Source organism: Oryctolagus cuniculus, chromosome 11 (genome assembly GCF_964237555.1).
Source record: "Oryctolagus cuniculus chromosome 11, mOryCun1.1, whole genome shotgun sequence".
In the NCBI taxonomy this organism is placed as follows: Eukaryota; Metazoa; Chordata; class Mammalia; order Lagomorpha; family Leporidae; genus Oryctolagus; species Oryctolagus cuniculus.
In genome coordinates, this window is record NC_091442.1 from 62,298,617 (window position 1) to 62,304,616 (window position 6,000).

Consider the following 6,000-nt stretch of genomic DNA (forward strand, 5'->3'; position numbering starts at 1 on the left):
CCAATTTCTAGGGTCCTGGAGGTAGGATCCCCCTGATGCATGCATCCCCTATCTCTTGTAGTGCAGAGGACTGTGTAGTCTAGGGTGCTATGATTACCACTGCTCTACTGGGTCTAGTTAGATTTGCGAGGCTGCAATATTTTTTAGTCCTTTTTCTTTGGCTTGTTTCAAATGGTGTGGTAGAATTTCTCTGGGTCCCAAAGAAGAGGGTATGCAACAATTGCTGTGGTAGAGGGCAGTATGGATTCTGACATAGACCATTTTTTAAGATGGTGCCTCCATGCCACAGCCTTTGCACTGGGGACTGGGGAAGATATGATGTGAGTTTCTTTTCTAACTCATAGTGATCACAGGTTCTTCAGATAGCTCTCTTTACTGGACTCTGAATCTGTGATGACTGTGAATTTCTCTTTTTTCTCAGATTGCCTGGGTGAGGCTTTGATCCCAGAGGTCTCTGCTAAAGCTGTCCTGTTTGTCATTTTCCCTGAAACAGGATTTCTCCAGGCCATGAGGCTGGGATCTCAGTTTCCAGTTGGCTTCATTTCTCCCTTTATGCTTCTACCCAAGGTCTATGTTCTACCAGACTCCCATTGTTATCTAGCTGACTTCTGGTGTTCTCCCTTGTACTTACCATGAAATGCAGCTATTTATCTGCTATTTCGGCTCCTCTCTGTGGACTCAAGAGCAAAATGCTTGAAGACACTAGTTGGCAAGCCTAAATTGCCTTCAAATTGGATGTCTTCTAATCATTATTTTAAATTCAAGGATATTATTAAACTTTTAAATTTTTGCTGTAACCTTTTCTCACAATGTTCATTTCAAGCTAGTGATTAAAGCTACATATTTTGCATAATAAAGAAAGGAAATAGCTCTGAGAATTATGAACCTGAAAATGTTGGGTCATGATAATAGGAAGACTTACATACTTTCATTTAAAGTACATACTGATGGGGAATTGACATTCAATTTATGCTGTGCTGGTCTCATCTATTAACCAAACTATCCTTATGTAGTCTTATCATAAGTGATATTAATTATTAATTTTTATGTAATATTCCTTTATTAGGTACAGAACTTTTTATAATGTGGAGTTTAGAAACTAGTGGAAAATGATACATGCAGAGAGTATTTCAGGCATGGAAAGCCAAGACACTCTGGCAAAAAGATCTCTGTGAGTGAGATCCCAGTGGAAAGAACAGGTCTTCAAAGAGGGAGGTGCCTTTCTCTGAAGGGAGGAGAGAACCTCCACTTTGACTATGACCTTGACTATGACAAGATAAGAGTCGGAGAACTCAAGGGGCTTCCATAGCCTTGGAAACTCATGACTGGTGCATAGGGAGATTACTGATGCCATAAACAGGAGTGTCAATTTGTAAAGTCAACAACAGGAGTCACTGTGCACTTACTCCTCATGTAGGATCTCTGTCCTTAATGTGCTGTACACTGAGGCTTAATGCTATAACGAGTACTCAAACAGTATATTTCACTTTGTGTTTCTATGGGGGTGCAAACGATTGAAATCTTTACTTAATGTACACTAAACTGATCTTCTGTAAAAAAAAAACAAAAAACAAAAAACAAAAAAAGAAATTATCAATTCCCAACTTGACTCTCACTGGGATTAAACATGACAATAGGTCTGATCTGATTTCATCATCATTTAAAAAAAATCATCTATTATTTTTCACTTTATGTTTCTGTGTGGGAGCAAACTGTTGAAATCCTTACTTAAGGTATACTAAGCTGATCTTCTGTATATTAAGATAATCGAAAATGAATCTTGATGTGAATGGAAGGGGAGAGGGAGTGGGAAAGGGGAGGGTTGTGGGTGGGAGGGACGGTATGGGGGGGAAGCCATTGTAACCCATGAGTCGTACTTTGGAAATTTATATTCATTAAATAAAAGATAAAAAAAATGATACATGCAAAATAGAGTTTGAGATGTATTAAATACCACAGATTTATATTAGATTTCACACAAGCTAGTAGAATTCTCTTAAGAATTGAATAGCATATTAAATATAATGCATTTAGAACTCCACCTCACTTATAATATGTATTAGCTGCTATTATCCATTATAAAGATCTTCTCTTTTGAACATAATTTTACTTCATGAAACCATTGATCTTTTTCAGTAAATCAAAAGTACATATGAAGTTCCCTAATAGTCTATTAAAGCTTTAATATAAATAATTGCTGACAAAAGACTATAAGAAATCTATAATTGCAAATAAATAAACAAGGGATGTAACCTAGACTGTTGTTTGACACTGTTATCTACATCTACAGATTACATTATAATCCCTTAGTGTTCCAATTAAGAATGCTTTCAGAAATATAGAGAACTTAGGTAATTGGTTGCTGCCACCCACCTCTACCCCAGCTCATGTAATAAGAAATCTAGAAGTGACTACCAAAGAGCTATTTCAGGTAATGAGTAACTTCATCACAGACTAAAGGCCTTTCTGATTTTTTGCTTTGTTATTAATACATTGGCTTCCACTGTGTTTATCACCTCTTGACTGCTGCACCTTCCATCATCACATTAACACTCCAGGCATGATGAACAGGCAAAGGGACTATACGAAGTATAGAGCAGCAAAGCACCATACTGAATGAACTTGAGTCTTGTACAGGAAGGCAGGGACTGTCTCTGAAACTCATTTCAGTAGCCACCCTCTGCTATTTCACTAGCCAGAACAGCAGCTTCTGGATACTTCTTAACTAATCACTGGCCAAGGAGATTTTCATGACCACCCGGAGTCCAGTGTAAATTGTTCTCCTGGAGTTTTGATAGCCTGTATCTTCCTGCGCTCAAGGGTCTTTCATCTGTGTTTAATATTTCAATAAAAATAAGAGAAGGTCAAAGGAATACCAGGCATGTCACAGTGTGGAACTTGATAAAACATACTCTATATATACTTTTCTTTCCTTTTTTTTTTTTGGACAGTGAGAGTTAGACAGTGAGAGAGAGACAGAGAGAAAGGTCTTCCTTCCTTTGGTTCACTCCCCAATGGCCTCTATGGCCAGCACACTGCGCCGATCCGAAGCCAGGAGCCAGGTGCTTCCTCCTGGTCTCCCATGCGGGTGCAGGGCCCAAGCACTTGGGCCATCCTCCACTGCACTCCCGGGCCACAGCAGAGAGCTGGACTGGAAGAGGAGCAACCACCGGGATAGAATCTGGTGTTCCAACCGGGACTAGAACCCGGTGTGCCAGCGCCGCAGGTGGAGGATTAGCCTAGTGAGCTGCGGTGCCAGCCTTCTATATACATTTCAATTAGGAATTCCATCTACAGTACCGTTAAGTCAGATACCACAATTTTCTGTAATCCTTTATATTCTTTCCACGTGTTTTGGTGTGTGTGTATGTATGTGTGTGTGTGTGTGTGTGTGTGTTTTCTCTAGGGGTTGGGTCCTGATGGGAGTGAGTGATTTGCACCTTAGAGTTTTTTTTACACCACTTTCAACAAATTAACAAAATGGTGGAGACAGTACATAAATAAAATATCAAAAGTAAATATGCAACTAAATAAGCTGTGAAACATTACCACTTAATCCCCTTGACAAATATATTTAAGTATATGCAATATATTGATATTGTCCTAAATATTGACTTTACAGTGGTAAACAAAATAGGTTAACATTCAGAACTCATTAAACTTACATTTGATGGAGAAAATAAACAAGATAAAAATAATATTTTAGGTGGTAAGTGCTAAGTAAAATAATAGATCAGGGAAGAATAATGAACATGTAATTTTAGCTGGGATAGAACAGTGACATTTGCATAGAAAGCTAAATGAGGTAAAGAAACAAGTCTGTGTGACTAAAGAACTTCTGAAGCAAAAAAGCGATAGTAGGTGCAAAAATCCCTGAGCCAGGAGCATGTCTGTCTTGTTCAAAGAGCAGCAAGGTGTTCCATATGTCTCAAAAGAGAGTGACAGGAGGAAGCAATAGATGAAACCAGAGAGTCAATTAGGGATCAATTTTAGGGCCTTACTGTTCACATAAAGGACTTTGACTTACACAGTAAAGGAAAGTAACATTTGGTTACAATTATTTTCCACCAAGATAGAAAAATAGGAAAACTAATGTAATTTAGTAGAAAAATACAACTACATTAACAGTGTTCTACCTTCTCCTTGCACATTACCATGTTCCACCTGTGGGCACCACTCTACTCCACTTGGGTCCTCACAGTCTGTCCAATCCCCCAGCCCATTATCTCCTGATTGTTTCATACCTAATCCTGCTCTCCACTTACCCCTTGGTTGTTGCCCTCATATTCTGGCTAGTTTATTTTTTTAATCAAATCACTACCACCCTTCTAAATAAAGGAGTTCTTTGTTTTGTGAAGGAATAAGATAAAAGCCTATAACATGACTACTTATATTTCTAGACTTATTTTTTTTAAAAATGTTTCTATAGTCTCCAAGGCTTATTTTCATAAATCTATTTTTGGCCGCATGTTATTCCATAAAGCAATAGTGATTTCTTCCCACATCTTGTCCTAATGAATTACTGCTAAGGTCCAGTGAATGTTTTTAGCTACTGACTTTTACAATACAACTTAATTACTAATTAGACCACAGTTAAGATAGAGTCTTGAATATGTGCATTTATTCCTGCTCATTTTAAATTTTGAATAAAATTACCACAGGCTCAGAAAAAAAAAAATCTATACTTGCATTTGAACTAGGGAAAAATTATGTAAACATGCCAGAGACTAAACTTTCTTCTAATTAAAGTGCAGAATAGTTGCGTGTAATGTGCTTTGGGAACAATTTGATATTTGTTCCCCATCAAATATCCTCTACTCCCACAAACTCATGCCTTATGCATACATTAACATGAATATCAAGCTCAAGCTTTTCCATCCTCTCCAACCTAATCTGTATCTCCTAGCAAATATCTCTGAATTTACAATGAAACTCTGACCAAGCAGTCAGTACTCAAAGCCCTCTAGTGGATACAAAACGTAATTTTATATAAAGACGGGGCACAAGACACGGTAGGAAGGTGTTCAACAAAAATATTTAATTAGAACACCCAGGGAGCATTTACTTACTCTTGCTTAATGTAAATTTCTTTTCCTGCAAAATTTACTGAAATTTCCTTAATGGTAAGCATTAAGCTTTCGTTCTTTTTCCTCAGTATTAAGTACAAAGCAAGCACTAGATACCTGTACATCAATACTGATCTTTGAGAGTTTACCAATAATTTTACTTTATTTACTGTTTTAAATTTTGTTAGAAAAATTGTGGGCCGGCGCCATGGCTCACTTGGTTAATCCTCCGCCTGCAGCGCCAGCATCCCATATGGGCGCCGGGTTTTAGTCCTGGCTGCCCCTCTTCCAGTCCAGCTCTCTGCTGTGGCCTGGGAGTGCAGTGGAGGATGGTCCAGGTGCTTGAGCCCTGCACCCACATGGGAGACCAGGAGGAAGCACCTGGCTCCTGGCTTCGGATCAGCGCAGCGTGCTGGCCGTGGCAGCCATTTGGGGAGTGAACCAGCGGAAGGAAGACCTTTCTCTTTGTCTCTCTGTCTATGACTCTACCTGTCAATTAAAAAAAAGAAAAGAAAAGAAAAGAAAAATTGTACAGGACTATGTTTCCATTTAACCAGTAAGAGAGATTAGATAAACATCTACAAAATCTAAGAACTTGATTCCAGTTATAGTTTATAAGTAGAGACTTTCATTTCATTTTTGTCTGACAGAAAACATACTCAAACTGGATAAGTGAGAGGAAATTATTCCTCAGAATTGGTTTGAAGTGCAGCTTGATTCAAGGGCTCAAATTAAGTCACTAGGACTCTGTTTTTTTATTATTATTATTATTATTATTATTCTGTAGCAATCGCCTCTTCTGTTTACACTCTAAAGCTTCTTGGAATTGCGCAATATTTGCCAGTTTATTGCAGTCTTTTTCTTTTAAAGATTTATTTTATTTATTTGAAAGACAGTTATAGAGAGACATAGAGCCAGAGAGAGAGAGAGAGAG